Genomic DNA, 16,475 nt, shown 5'->3' with positions numbered 1-16,475 from the left:
AGCAGGAATTTTAGCTACTTAGCGACCTTGTAATTTTGACTTCTATAAGGTCGTTATTTCTTTCTTATGTCAAGATTTAAGGTCATCCTTTTGTTCCTGTACTGTTCCTACCTCCCAGCTGTTACCACCAAGAACTCATCAGCATGTTTCTACTTTTTCGGCCAAACTCTGAGGTATTTCTGAGTCCCATATCCAGTACCTAAGGAATTCAGTTCTTGTTTTTTCTACTACTGATTAGCTCCCCTCACCCCTTGCAATCTGCTTATCAGACATTTCCTTAGTTATCACATACAAATTAACACATAAAACTTAATTGAATCATGAGGGATACACATTAGGTTAGACTGACATAGTCTACTGTCAGGAGATGGCAAATCTATGTTGTGTTTTATACTATTCCCCATCTAATTCCTTCCCTTTAATTATTCTTTTAGAATTAGGGGATGAATATTGCCTTAGTTTGACTGCATTCAGCATTTTGAATTCAAATTTGTTTATGGGAATTGGCATATTTTATCATCAAGTTAAGAATTACTGGATTCAGCTGGAAACATAATAATGTTTAATTATTTGTAAGGCTTTCTGTGATGTAATATGTCCATTTGGGCACCTATTCTGTTGAATAAACTTCTTATTTGCTTTAAAGTACATTACAAAGTATAAATGAACGCCATTTTTCTGCAGTCATAATCTTGATTTTCACATTGTCTTTTTTTGTTGTTGATCTACTCTTTCATTTTTGTCTGATCAGTCTAAAGAATGCCTGTTTCTCTATACAGAGCAATATACAGAGAAAATCCAGAAAAATTGTTCCTCACTGTTTTTTCCATGGTTCTTCATTCTTCATCTGAGAAGGGAATTTCCTCATTCATATTGCAGTTCTTAAAATGTTTTTAATTTGGAGAAGTACTCAAATATTAATCTACTCAAATGCATTCACACAAGCAAGCACAGATATAAACACTAGGGAAAAAAAACCAGCCAAAAATGTGTGTGAATTAATTGCAAATCACATAGTACAATAGTACCTTTGTTAATACTAACACAAAAAGCCTTTCTCATTGCCATTCTAACAAGTGTGTCTATAATCACCTGAAGTGTTTAGCTTCACATGTCAGAGAACTAGAGGATTTGACCTAGTTGCTAGGTTTAAGAAAAGCAAGACATACAAAGGAAGAAGCTAGTGGTTTTCAAGACAAGATGTTGCCAGGGTTACAGGAATTTTCTCATGCAGTCCTCTCCACCACACTTGAACTATTCCAGAACTGTTTCATGTGCCTGCACACTGAAATAAGTGCACACACCAAGATCTTGAGAATGTCATTTATAGAAGAGGAGAAATACAAGAGGCTGTGTTCAGTGCTGTTTTCAGCTCATTTTGTTCCTTATACCTTATCAAAGCAAATATTCTATGTCAAAAAAAAAAAAAATGAATGAGGTGATCTTGGTTTGAGGAAGCTAATTGGGTGGTTATGATATTTTGGTACTATTTCCAGAATGACATAATTTGAGCAGAGTCTTAATAGTTCATACTGGACTTCATGGTAGTACTGAAGAGTTTCAGGAAAATAAACCTACTTTTTAGGTGTGTATTGATTCGCCTTATCAGCATCCAATCAAAACAAAATACTTGTTACAAAACAGTTCACTGTAAAACTCCTTTAGAGAAAGACAAATGTTAAGATTTGAACCATGCGAACCAGGAGCTTCCCTGGCCCTGCCTGGGCTAACACCACAGGTCCCTGTCCCCTGTGGCACCCCTTGCTACTTTGGCATTCTGGTCATTGTCAAGTCCCAGTCCTGCCTGGCCCTGCATCTTGTGTGAACCTCAAACTCACATTGCAGCAGTGTCTCTGCTGCTGCCAGATGGATTCTGGACATGAGTCACTACCTTGCTTCCTCTGGGACTGTTGGTGGATCCTGCCACTGTCACCAACCCACCCCTGCTCAGACCCTGTGGGATAGTGCCCATTGCAGTGGGAAAACTAAACCTGAGCTCCAAAGGCACCAACAAAAAACTGACAATCGACAACTCTGTGCAAAGAAAGCTCAAGTCCTGTGGGAATTAAGATGAGAATGAGTCTTCCTCTCCATTTGATTCTTCTAGACACCTCTGATTTTCCAGGTTGGGGATCAGTTCAACTGGGCACAGCCTGTCTGAAGCCTGCCTGGTACAGCTCTTCTGTTGAACTGTCCTTTGAGCAAGAAGAATTATGGTAGCATATGCAGTAGTTAGCCTTGCAAGCCAGTGGAGAGGTTTCTTCTGCCTGGGAAGGTGCATCTCTTGCTGTATTACAACCACCACACCATAGCAGCTACCAATACTGCCTCCGAGCTTCCCTGGGCATCCACAGGGCCCAGGAGAATCCAGCAGTATGTGAAGCTTGATTTCATCTCAGAAATATCCAAGAAGGTCTCTGGATGCTGATTGCTACAGATTCTTATCACACCACGGGGTGTAAGAAACTAACTTCAGTTTCCATGGGTGCCCCATAAAGCATCCCTTTCCTCAGATTGTTCTTCTAGTCTTTGCTTTGTTTTTCATGGCCAGTCACTAACTATCCAATTGGTTGATGCAGAAGGCTGTGAGGACAGGTTGCTTTTGGCATCAAGCAACTTTTAAAAAAAAGAACTTGCATTAAGGAAAGCCGGAGATGAGGTTTGTCTGAGGCCCATACGGACAGAACCAAAAGACCTGTTAGACCCCCTAGTAAGGTTGAGAGAAGAATGATGTCATGTTCTGTATTGTCATTAAGAAAATGCACCTCAGCAGAGGGTTAACATTACTTGAGCATGTCTTACCCAGGTTTTTGTGAGAGCACTTAGTGCACTACCCAGCACACCTTAAGCTTTGAAGGACTCACACAGAAAGGGAACAGAAACAGGTTCAGCCTGCTGCAGGCACCCTGCCATTGTGACTGAATTGTGGTGTTACACAAGTGTAATCCCAACAGCCCCAGTGCTGTTCAGGCATGGACATACAAATGAAATGCAGTGTTCAGAACAGAGGCATTACGCCTTGCCTTGCATCACAGCACACAGCCCAGCCCAGATGCCTTTTGCGCAACCTGGCCCCAGAGCCTCTGAATTCCTGACTCCACAACAACTCCTAGTGCTCAGCAGCAGAGCAGAAGGGCAGAACTCGAGCTGTGCATTTGCCCCTAAAGGCAGCTTTCCTGATTCTCAGCCCAGCCTTATTACAGAGCAGGGTTCCTGTAGGGCACAGAGGAGGGTTTCTGAATCCCTGGAGGAGGAGGAGGAGATGAGGTGAAAGATTATGCTGGAGTGAAGAGCTCGGCAAGAGAACTCATTGTACGACCTGGAATTGCAGTGTTCACTGTGGAGACACATCACAGGCTCACCACCTCTCCTTTGTTCCTGTTCCAGCTGAGCACTCAATGTTCCAATTCTCTCCTAATCAGCATCATCCTTTGTGAGCAACACAGAAAGTTTCACATTTTCTAGATACATCAAAATAATGCCTTGATTGAATCTCCTCCCTGTAGAGAAGCAGAGGGAGAAAGACCTTCTTCCCTCTCTGTCCCCATACTAAGAGCCCTTTAGTGCAGCCTTATAAAAAATACTCAGAAAAATATCTAGCTCACTGCCTTCAGAGCTGAAAAACAGGACAATCAGGAATAGCATAAAATCTATGCTGTCACTGCTTTAAAGTGCCCTTTAACAGACAGCTCTTAAACCAAGCATCAGAACAGAGGCATGTCCAGGCAGAGAATGACTTAAGACGCAGTGTGACAAGTTTACAAAACCTAGGCCACTTCATCTCATTTGTTCTGAAGTTTATCTCCATAGTCTTGGACTCACTAAGTAACTGCAAACACTCAGTGAACACAGATTGTCTTCTTAAAATGAGGGTCTAGTACTGTGTGACACTCAGCACTAGTAGAACCATAGCTAAAATACCCTAGTTGGATAGAGACAATACACGGCTGCTAGGCAATAAATATATTTTTGCAAGCAGTTCCTCTTGGAAGTCTTGAAAATCATGCAATATGGTTATTTAAACGCTTGGCTTGGCTACTGCAAAGAGACAACTTCAGATATAAAAAGATAGTATCAGTTTGTGGGAACTTTATTCCATGGTCTGATGGTCTTTGGGGCAGCATAAGAGAACCTGTTCACGGAACAAGGAAACAGGCAAGTAATCGGTGATCCTGACAAATTGCATAGCCATTTATTCTAATTAACTAAATTTAATTGCTGGAGTCAGAGAAACTGTCTTTCTACAACCAGCCAACAAAATCAATACCAAGGATTTGTCATAGCAAATTTAGTAGTGAGGCCTGTTAGGAAAGTGGCTGGACATTTCATATTAGAAGACCTGCTTTTGAGCTAATTATTCCTTACACAATTTCATCTGTCTGAACTGAAATTGTCCGTATGTGATATCTAATTTTGACTAATTCTTCCAGAAAATTTTATCAAGAAGAGTACAACCATTTCCAAGAATCAAAGCAGTGAACAAGATACTGCTTAGCCATGTAACCTTCCAGAGCCTTTATTTCTACCTTCTTACCCTTTGCTTCAGAGGAGGGACTTAAAATGCAGTAGAAAGTGGAAGCTAGCATCAGAAACTAGAACTATCCTTCCCATAGGGTCTAGATAAACTCAGCTAAGCTTCACAGTCCTCAGACACTCCACAGATGCTCTGGAGAGTTTGGCAGCTGAAATGCCCAGAAGTGCAGCCCTCCCTGAGGACAGTGCACCCATTTCCCTCACTGACACAACCCAGAAAACCTCTCAATGTGCAGAAGCACTGGGAAAATCCCCTGAACAGCTGCTGTAAGTCATTTGGGACCTACCTGGGATAAACAAAGAATTTGTACTTAATTGTACCTTCAGTGGCACTCAAGCAACCCAAGGGAGGGACCAGCTCTTTATGAATAAGGATGCAAATCAAAACAACAAGAAATAAAAAGATTGTCCAGGTACAGCAGAGTCAGACCTAGGTCTGGGACAGGAAGAAGAGGAGGCTGGGGCAGAGGAGCCAAAGGACCAGACGCTCAAGAGCTGGGGCCATGGAAACCTCATGAGGTTCCACAGGGCCAAGTGCAAGGTGCTGCACCTGGGTGAGGGCAATCACCAGTATCCAAAGGAAAGCTGGACATGAGCTGGCAAAGTGCACTTGCAGCCCAGAAAGCCACCTGTATCCCAGGCTATATCAAACACTGTGTGACCAGCAGGGCGAGGGAGAGGCTTCTGGCCCTCTACTCTGCTGTCATGAGACCCTACATGGAATACTGCATCCAGCTCTGGGGTCCCTGACCCAGGAACGACATCAGCTTGCCAGAGAGAGTCCAGAGGAGGCCATGAAAATGATCAGAGGGCTGGAGCACCTCTCCCATGAAGACGGGCTGAGAGAGCTAGGGTTGTTAGGCCTTGAGAGAAAGTTATGGGGTGACATCATAGCATCTTCCTAAAGGGAAAAGCACCTAAAGGGAGCTACAAGAGAGCTGGGGACAAACTTTTTACAAGGACATGTAGAGATAGGACAAGGCGTAATGGCTTTAAACTGAATGAGGAAAGGTTTTGATTAGATATTAGGACGAAATTCTTGACTGTGAAGGTGGTGAGGCACTGGAACAGGTTGCCCAGAGAGACAGTGGATGCCCCATCCCTGGAAACATTCAAGGTCAGGCTGAATGGGGCTCTGAGCAACCTGATTTAGTTGAAGATGTCCCTGCTCACTGCAGAGGGGTTTGGTCTAGATGACCTTTAAAGGTCCCTCTCAACTCAAACCATTCTATGATTTTATGTTGAGACAACTACCCGAGTGGTGGCTCAAGTCCATATTCTGTGGAGGCTCTCACACATATCAGTGTCCTCTCCAAGGTGGTTTCCGTGTGGACAAAGTTCCCTGGGTGCAAGCCAGACAGAAACTTCAGTGCAGTCCAAGAGGTTCCTCAGGGCAATGAGGAATGCCAGGACAAGGGGAAGAATGGGGACTTGAAGGAAGCAGAGGATATGGCACATCACTAGGCAGGAGAAAATACTGCTGTGAGTGACAGAAAAAAGATTAATATTTCTTATAAAAGCAAAATTCCAATCAATACATATTAAAATGTCAGTAAGGCAAAATAAACACATTAATTGTTATTAATCCTCTTCTCTTCTAGCATGTGTGCTGACTATTCCTGGCCCACAACAGAAGAGGCAACCAATCTTTATCCAACCAGGCAAAGAAGCCATCAATAACTCTGTTGCCACAATGCCTAAGGGAATTCTCTCCTAACCCATTTAAGTCCCAGCGAGCTTAGGAGTAGCTGTCAGAGCAGACCTTGATGATCTTTCTAATAATCTTTTCAGGCCACTGGGGAAGAAATAAAACTGAACATTTTATTATCTGGCTTGCTGTGGGTTTGGGCTTGGTGTTTTTTCATTTCTTGCTTGAGAAATTCAGCCTTTCAAGGACTGTCTTCAAAATGTTTCTACTCATTTCCTTGGGTGGGGCCTTCAAAGGGAAATATAACCATGGTCATACATGCTCTACAGAAATGACTGTTGAACCATTTTTTATCCCTTCCCTGCTGAGAGGAACACTTCTCCATCCAAATGAGGAGAACTGATTGGAGTTCTTTTTAATCAGTCCTGTACCAGCTGCTATGTTGATTTAATATTCACTAGAAGAGAATTTTACCTGCTCTGGCTTACTTTACCCTGAGGTGGACAAAAAGACCTTGTATTTGCTCCACCTGGGGGAGCAATCCCATCTGAAATCATCACAGGTATTCCAGCAGGACTGATCTATCTCCAGCTTCAGCTTATGTTGTGCAAATGTTTAGCACAAGTTTATGTCCCAGAGCATCTGTTTGCTGCCAAAATTTAGTCCTAGTAATACCAAAAAAAAAAAAGAAAAAAAAAAGAAAACAAAACAAAACAGGTGCTGCTGTGTTTCAGTAGTTGAGTAGTTGTCAAACATTTGGGCTGGAGATGTTGGGTGGCATACAAACACCAAGAGATAAACAAAGTAAACTCCGGTCTTTATTCACATTAGGGTTCCCTCTCATACCTGTCTGTTATGGGAGAAAGCCAGCTTATTGCCTGTTTCTCCTCTCCTGTGAATCTGAATTCTGAAAACGTATGAAAAAAATCCAGCAAAAGCAATTCAAACATGAATTAAATCATGCTTTGTAAAAAAAGTGACAAATTTGCATGGACCAAAAAGGCCACACACAGAGAAAACATTAGAATGCAGCACACAGGCAATTCTCTCTTTTAGTTTAATCTCAAAATAATTTAGCTTTAGTGTTCTTAAAAAGCAAGTGTCACTGTAGAATACTGAATCAGACATGCAGAGCTGTGGCTGATGAGAAGCTCAAACAGCAGTCCAACCTGGCATTCCTCCCTGATGTGTCTGCTACTTGTCTATAGCAGTCATGAAAACAGCAGTGTAAGTACCACACCATCTCCCTTCAGCTTCCCTATCTGCACTGGTGGGAAAGGAGCCATGAAGCAACTGGAGACACACTTAAATTCTTAGAATCTCAAATCATTCTTCACAAAATAGGTTGAAAACCTGGAATCTTGTTTCAATCTATGGTAGCTATCAGATAACCTGATGTTTTTCAGGGCAGGTTTTTAGCTGTCTCACATCTTGGAGAAAAGCCATGGTGCAAGGAGTGTTCCACAGCCACATTTAGAAAACTGTGGTTTCAGACATAGCAAAGGACTAATCCCATTTCAGGCAAGTATAAGGAGAGGGAGGGGAGAACAGAAACCCACTTTCCTTTCTTCATCTCAAAATGCAGCATTTAATGGTGTAAGCACTGCAGTGGTCAAGTCTGGCTGAGAGCCCCTCACGTAAATTGTTCCATGGAAAAGAAAGAAGTTCAGGAGATGAAAGCCCAGGCAGGCATCACACCTGTGATTCTCTTCCCTTGGCAGGCACTTCTGGCTCTAGAGAGTGTAGGGGTCATCTTAAGGAAACTACAGCAAGCAGTGTGAATAAGTTTTTCCGTGCACTAGTTCATTTTAGATTTGCTGCCATTTTTTTTATTTGGAGCATTGCTATAACACTTTGATACAAGAAAATAATCACTGATGGGAGCTAGTAATTATCTATTGCAGAGATCACAAGGAGAAAAGAAAGAAATGATAAAACATCGGCTGTGTCGTAGCCCATTACCTTGATGCCTTCAAATTCTCCTCAGCCTTCATCTCATTTTTTTTTCATACGTTCTGCAACTCATCTCTGTGTGGCCTCCTATGGTTCCTGATCCCTTCCATCCAAAAGGCATATATTAAACCTCAGAACTGTGTCAGGCTTTTTCCCAATGAACAATTGTCAAAAAAAAAGAAGAGAAAAATATGACAAATCAACAACTTTTTTAAGTCACTGCATAACCTTACCCTCTGGCTTATCTTACTTCCAGCTCCAAACATCTCTTATTCATTTAAGAATCAAATAGGGAATATCTTTTGTTTTCATACAATGTATCTTCCTGGTCTTATTGCAACACGCATTTGTTGTCATCCTTGTAGAAATAAAAAGTGCAGCTGTTCATTATAAAAACATGAAGCTTTAGGAGAAAAAAGCCTCATGGGGCTCATATATCTCTGTTCCCTCTAGTCCTAGTCACTCCCTATGATCCTTGGGGTGAGGCTACAGACAATATGGCTGTTTGAAGGACACTATGACCTTATCTTTTCAAACCCCAGGTGGCTACACTGCTCCCTGATTAAGGCCATAAGGTGTCCTTCCTTGCAGCTGTCTTGATGCACAGATGCTTGACTCTCTCCACAGGACTGGTTTGCTGGTTTCAGGACAGACCTGTGTGCTCTGTGCCCCAGCCCCTGAAAGCCACCAAATGAACCAGAGCAAGGATTTAGATATTTAAGCAGCACACACTCTCTAGCCCTGAGCCCTGTGAATAATGACGAAGTTTAAATACCAAAGCTCTCACAGCCTCATACCTTTGTCATCATGAGTTATTTCACTTTGATAAACTGTATTAGTGCTTCTGTGTCTCTCATGACCAAAGCCAGCCTTGATCTAAAGACTCAGTAATTCTTTTGGTGACACTTATGCCCAGATTTTCACAGTGTGCTAAAATCTTTGTAATATCTGGATCCAATTATATCGAAGAGGAGATCTGGCCTCTTAATGGGTGTATCATAGTGAGACTAGAGAAAGTCTAATGAAATCCATGCTGGGATATTTCATTATCTTGCAGGCAATAAAGCCATCAAAACAAAGCCATTCATTATCTTTCCTATTAGGGAAGAAAACAAGTGATCTATATCATTTAGATTACCTCATTGTCCTCCCTGTTCAAAAATGATAGCAGCATAATGAACATTAAAAAAAGCAATGTATATTATTCACTTGTTTCTTTCCACAGTAAGAAAGCAGTGCCTTAGAAGGAAGAATAAGCTTGAGGGCTCAGCTGCATAAAAATTGCCTATTTTACAGCTCATTGCATTGTTAAGTAACATTATAGTGTAATTTGGCCTTTGGGATATAGTTTTACATAGGGTAGACTAGCACTTGCAAATTTTTTAAAATATTCTTTTCCCCCAAATATGTTACACATAACCAAATTCAATATTTGGATTTTCAAATCTGCACTAAGTGGAAATGACTATGAGCATACATGACAGTAGGCTGCTTCTGGACTCCAATTCAGAAAACATAATTGTTTCTAAAGTGATATATTAAACACTTCAGAATTGCTCATCTCTACTGTCTATCTTTTTAAAACAGATTATAGGGTCTTTATGATAAGAGCTCTGTCACATTGACATGCCATAAGGCTGTGATTGTAGTAAGAGATTTGGGATGTTAAAAAATTACAATTATTATAATAATTTTTGTCCTGTTTTCATAAGAAAAAAATTATTTCTGTGACTGCAGCATTTTTCCCTATCCCTTCTCAGTTTGTCAGTTCTCACAACTTCCAGGAAGTTTTCAAACAAGCGCAACACAGAAACCTGAGTGTCATAAATGCTAAATTCCTCAAAATCTTGTGGAAATAGGCTAGAAATGCCTAGGTAACAGGCAGTTATTACTGCCAAAAGAAACCAGAGAGTCAGGGAAGTGCATTGGCTCCACTGCTACCAAAGCAAGCCTTGGTAGGAGCACTTCTGGCCTGAAGTCACAGGCAACTGCTCTGGGCTTTCCCCTCATCTCTGATGGCAACAAGAATGCTTAAACAGGGCATTTAATGTGCTCCAAAACCCACATCTTCCACAGCTAGAACCCACTGTTCCACAGTCTAGAACACTGGGGACAAATAAAAAAACACCTCAGCTGCAGAATCGCCATTGGCAGCATGGGAAAGACACTCAGTATAGACACTGTAATGAAGACTACACTAGAAGTAGACCAAGGCAACAGTGAGGTAGGTTTAGCCAGTATTTGAATTCAACAAGGCTAGGATTTTACATCTAGGGAATGCCTTTTCACAGTTTCCATGGCATTTTTATTTCAATTAAGCCAAAATGAGATTCTGGTCTCCTTGGCTGTGGGAAGTAAACCAAAGCCAAAATATATTGCTTAGAGGCAGTAACTGAAATCAAATGGAAATTCAGAAGAATGCATCATTATATTGCCCATTTCTAGATGACTAAAGAAAACAGCATATAAAAGAGCAGAATCATATCTTTTACTTCCAGACTGGATTCTCTTACAAATAAATAGCTAAAAGTCCTGTTGGTAGTAAGGACAACCAGACTGTGTGAAAGCAAAAATGTTCCAGGTTCCCCCTAATAAGAAATTGCTCTACAAAGAACATGACCAGCACACATCATTTCTTTAAAAGCTCACTTGCAATAAGGTATTTTTATTTAATAGAAAAAATTAAAATTAGGAAGAAAATAGTGGTATTTCATCTCACAAGGGGAGTGGAAAATCTGGATTATATTCTGGAATTCAGTTCTTAATAAACAAATGGATTATTAAATCATTATTAATTCAGGCAACTAAAATGGTTATCCTGTGGTAGCACCTTAGTCTTGTATTACAGATTCACCATAATATACAAATCTTTAATTGTAAGTTGGCAGTAAAAGGTCCTTTGTGGTAACTTAGCTTTAAATCAATTAAGTTCTTAATGCCACTGTAACATATATTTTCCCTACCATTTTCAGCTTAGCTGAAAGGAGAAGGCCAAATTTTGCCTTTGGGCACCTGAAGGTGGAAGTAAGGAACGGGGTTTAAAAAACCTCTGCCTTGGACTTCCAGAGGGTGGCCTGTTCAGGACACTGGTTCAGAGAGTTCCTTGGGAAATAGCCCTTAGGGGTCCATGAAGGCTGGACATACTTTAAATAAGGAAATCTTAAAGGCACAGGAGCAGCTCATCCCGATGTGCTGAAAAATAAGCCAGTGGGGAAGACTAGTCTGGCTAAACAGGAAGCTTTCTCTTGGACTCAGGGGGGGAAAAGAGAGTTTACGGTATTTGGAAGAAGGGGCAGGCAATTCAGGCAGAGTACAAGGACGTCGTCAGGTCATGTAGAGAGAAAATCAGAAAGGCAAAAGCTCAGCTAGAACTCAATCTGGCCACTGCTGTGAAAGATAATAAAAAGTGGTTTCATAAATACATTAACACCAAAAGGAGGGCTAAGGAAAATCTGCATCTTTGGTTGGATGTGGAGGCAAACACTGTAACCAAGGGCGAGAAAAAGGCTGAGATGGAAAGGCTGGAAAATGCCTTCTTTGCTTCAGTCTTCAACATAAACATTTATTAGCCCCAGGGCAACTGGGTTAGCTGGAGGACAAGGATGGGGAGTAGAATAGACCCCCTGCAATCCAGAGGAAGTAGCTAGTGACCTGCTGTGCCACTTAGATGCTCACAGGTCTGTGGGGACAGATGGGATCTGAGGAACTACAGGCCTGTCAGCTTGTCCTCAGTGCTGGGGAAGGTCATGGAACAGCTCACCTTGAGTGCCATCATACAGGTCAACCAGGGGATCAGGCCAGCCAGCACGGATTTAGGAAAGGCAGCTCCTGCTTGACCAACCTGACCTCCTTTTATGACAAGGTGACCTGCCTGGCAGGAGAGGGAAAGGCAGTGGATGTGTCTACCCAGACATCAGTAAAGCCTTTATAGGTCTCCCACAGCATTTTTCTGGAGAAGCTGGCAGCCCATGGTTTGGACAGGTGGACTCCTCACTGGGTTAAGAACAGGCTGATGGCTGGGCCCAGGGAGTGGTGGTGAATGGAGAAACATCCAGCTGGTGCCCGGTCACCAGTGGGGTCCCTCAAGGCTCATTATTGGGGCCAGTCCTATTTAACACCCTTATCAATGCTCTGGACAAGGAAATCAAGTGCACCCTCAGTCAGTTTGTAGATGATACCAAGTTGTGCAGGAGGGAGTGTTTATCTGCTGGAGTGTAGGAAGGCTCTGCAGAGGGATCTGGATTTTTGGGGTGAAGTAGTGTTTTTATTATATCAAGACATATTGCTGGGGAAAAAAACCTAAATTTCAGGTACACAGGCTCTCCTTCAGATGACCCAAAAGCTTGTCAAAACACTTCTACATAAATATTTCCATTTCATGAAGACAGTTATATCTGCTATCAAGTTTGCTTCTCCTCTAACTTCACAGTCAAAGTGTTAACCCATGTGCAAAGAGTCAGCACAGCAGAGGGTATTGGTTCAGACAGCAGCAGACACTCATTCTTTTATCAGATTTATGTTCCTGAACACTACAGCAAATATTACCAGAATTTTTTTTAAGCCTGTGCAGTAGGAACAAAAATGACATAAATTAGCAGCCTTGTAAATTAGGGCTCCTTATTGTTAAAGAACAAAACAAACAGACTGAGTCTTTTATCTTTTTCACGCTCACATATTCTCACACAATGAGACAACCAACAGATGTTGAACAAATCATCTTGGAAAAAGCAGTTTCAGAGGACTGCCACTGGCACATTTTGTACCTAGATTTTTACTTTGCAGTCATATTTTAAGCTATGATCTTGGCTGAACTTTTACATTTTTATGTACATAAAAAGTACATAAGCATGAACTTTGTGTGATTCCTCTGACCCGCCCTAGTAAGCTTTCTGTCAAAAGTCTCAAATAACACAATCGCCGTTCTTCTACACACTTCTCCAATTAACAAGCAATCATGTCTTTGTTCCCCAGCAAACTCAGAGTAAAGAGCAAATCATTACATGTATAATCTCATCCCTAATTCAATTAGTTATGTGAGTAGCAAACCTCCTACTTCATGCCCCTCAGGAGGTCTGATTCTCTCTAGCTCACAGTATTACACTGCTCTCTAACTTCATGTAGTTAGAGGAGAGCTCTGTATCTTCAATGAGTTGGAGAGAAACCTTTGTTGGTCAAAACCTTTCTTTCTTAAAGCTTGTGTAAAACTGAGGAGAGACTCTCAAGAGTGATATCCCTGTAAATTTGTAAACAAATGTCTGGCAGTAAGATAACATACACAGAAAGACCTTTAGATTTTGAACCTGCTTTATATTCCACTATACACTAGCACTGACCAAACTTTGTAAAAGATGGCACATTATGCTCCCAAGACTAAACACAGGGAAAGTACATTAGCCAGCCACAAGCCCTAGAAGTCAATGTTCAAAATTTTGGATGCTTTCTCAATTTCTCAAACCTAGAGACTCAACCAAGGCATATTATTAGGCAGCTATGTCAAGAAGAGTTCAAGCTCTTCCAGGCATTGGAACGACACTGAGAATAGTTTTCTTTTATGTGTACAGGCTTCCTTCTATCCCTTTTTGGAATAAACTAAATTAAAATCCTGGGTAGGACAGATGATGAGTAGCATATCCAGCAAAGATAATAAGCTAGTGCCTGAGGCTGGCACTAGCAGAAGTACAAGCTGGCACAGGCTCTCACAAGCCAGCAGGAACAATAACTGGATGGACAAAGCAATGATGCAGCAACTTCCATCCATAGGAGAGAAAAAAGAGGTGAGGTGCTATCACTCCTTCCTGTTCAGTCTGTGCCACCCCAGAGAACAGGGTTGAAGACTTACTTGCCCAAAACCAGAAAGACTTTGTTATGGCACTGGTTTAACAAATGAGAGTTCTGTGCTCTGGCTCCTTTTCCAATCACAGTTTCTGTCTTTTGTTCAGTATCTACTTAAAATTCATACACAGTCTAAAGACATGGGCTCAGGTGCTCTCTCTCCCTCCCAAGGAACCTCTTGTTGCCTCACCATATGCTGGCTGTTTCTCCAACACAGGACCAGTGAGGAATTTGGCAGATGGTCCTGATACTATGAGAGCTATGAATGCTGGTACTGAGAACTGGCTTTAACCTTGTGGAGTGGGCAGCCCCCAGAGGAGAGGGGGCCTGGCTGCTTCTGAAACTCAGGAAGAAATTGGTCATGTCTCCTACATCCTGGGGGAGTGCTCTGGGAAAAGGATTATTATTTGTCGAGGGAGGAAGGCACTGCACAATAACTCATGACAACAGACTCTGCTGCTGCTGTGTCTTGTGTGGAGCTGGTCCCAGCAAGGGCGGTCAGAACGTTTACCCAAGCACCCACACTGGGGACACACAGGGACAGGCCCCTGGCTGGGCTTCAGCAAGAAAGGGTTGCTAAATTCCAGACTTTGACTAGCACGAAAATGGGTTTGAGGCCCAAGAGAAGAATGAATTTTGTACTCTGGGGAAGTTCAGGCTCTTCAGGGGTGAGACTGTAATACTGTCCCTACCTGGCTCCGTGGGGTCCCGCGTGCCCCCACAGATGCACGGGTGGGTTCAGTGCTACAGTCGGCAGCAAAGAGTCGAGAAGGGCATTTGTGTGCGTTCTGCCAGGAGCATTTATTGCTGCTACGCTGTCAAAGGGTGCAGAGGCAAATCCAAACACGATCCCAAAGCTCAGTTTTATCTGGGGGTGGGGAAAAGGCGGGACTGGGGAACAGGGACCAATGGGGAAGCTCTGGGGGAGTGACAAGGGGTAGAGGCTGACAGGCAACCAGGGAATCCAAACTGGGACAGATTAACATAACAGAACAAGCATCCTGGGAGAAGCCTTTCTGGTCACCCTAACATAAAGTGGTTCTTGTGGTACTGGGGACTTGTCTTACTGAGAACTCTCTGTCCCTTGTAATGTATGTTCACTGGCCCACCACAAGACTGCTCAACTGAGCCCCCAAAAACAAGGGAGACAGATATATCTAGCTGATTAGTAACAATGAGCTGATGGTAATGACTGATTCCCAGTTCAGCACCTATACATCAGAAATAGAATCATCTCACCAAACGTATGTATCTCAGACATTTAGGCCAGGCTCTTTAGTAAGGTTCATGCCAAGAAAAAAACAATACCCACAGGTGATTGATCTGATCTGCTAAGGATGACTGAAAAGTTCCTGGTTTGTCTGCCGAGTACAAAAGGAGCCTGTGGTGAGGAGCTCATATATAGGCATCAATATTTAGGTGCTTATGTAAGCCTGGCCCACAAGGCCCACAAGGACTGTCTGTGATGCTGCATTTTGCAGTGTCTCATCACTCAAGTAGGACACTTACCAAGCTCAAAGAGGACTCAGGTCAGGGGACTCCAGGATTGTGCTGCCTGGTTTCTGGTCTTAGTGAGAACACGTCCCCAGCAACTCAGAGCATGGTGCCTGTGTGGAAGCTTGAGGAAGCTTTCAACAAGAACGACAAAACAAAACAAATCAAAACAAAACAAAACAAAACAAAGCTGATAGGAAGGTGAATACAACACCCATACAGGATAGAAAACATTTTTGGGTATCACAGGAACATGCCATGGTTTGAAAGCTTTCTATTGGCACACACTCACTGGATGCACGTCAGAGGCATCTGTGGCAGTGTTCTTTCCTTGGGTGGGTTCAGAACCGAATCACACCAGGGTTTTGAACGAATCTTCGAATTTTATTTCCTCTGAAAAGATCTGAGGTCTGGTGCACAACAACTGCTGTGGGAAATCAATCACATGAAGTAAGACAGTTTGCTCCAATACTGCACTATTTCTCCAAATTGCAAATCTATACTGAGGCAATGAGGAGCATGTTCTAAAGGTAGCAAAAGTGTTATTCAAACAAAAAGACGCCTAAAGTCGTGGTTTTATTGCTCTGATTGACTCTGTGATATCAGGGGTTTATTGAAGCTGCTGTTGGATGAGGACATGTTATTCAGAAGCTCAGAGCAAACTATCCTAACTACTCCTTTAAACATATGGAGTCTTGGATTATGCTTTAATCCAAGACTTGGGTCAGTACTTAGGTGTCTTGGTTTGAAAGACAGGTGTCTGCTAAGGAAGGCAGAAGCCTCCCTTGGAATGGGAGATGCAACCCCCTTCCCTCCGAGTTATTATAATTTTGAAATCAAGGGGCTTTTAGGCAAAGATGTGGGAAATAGGAATAACAGTTCTTTGCTATTATAGATCTATATGTGTATAACCAGTCAAACAAGCAGCAATAACCATGGCAGTAACAGCGAACAATCACAAACCCAGTCCCAGCCGTCTCGGCTGTCGGGCCCTTTCCCCTCGGGTGCAGTTCCG

This window comes from Corvus brachyrhynchos, unplaced genomic scaffold, assembly GCF_000691975.1.
Source record: "Corvus brachyrhynchos isolate BGI_N302 unplaced genomic scaffold, ASM69197v1 scaffold11, whole genome shotgun sequence".
NCBI lineage: Eukaryota > Metazoa > Chordata > Aves > Passeriformes > Corvidae > Corvus > Corvus brachyrhynchos.
The sequence above is the reverse complement of the archived record's forward strand: the minus strand, read 5'-3'. Positions refer to the sequence as shown.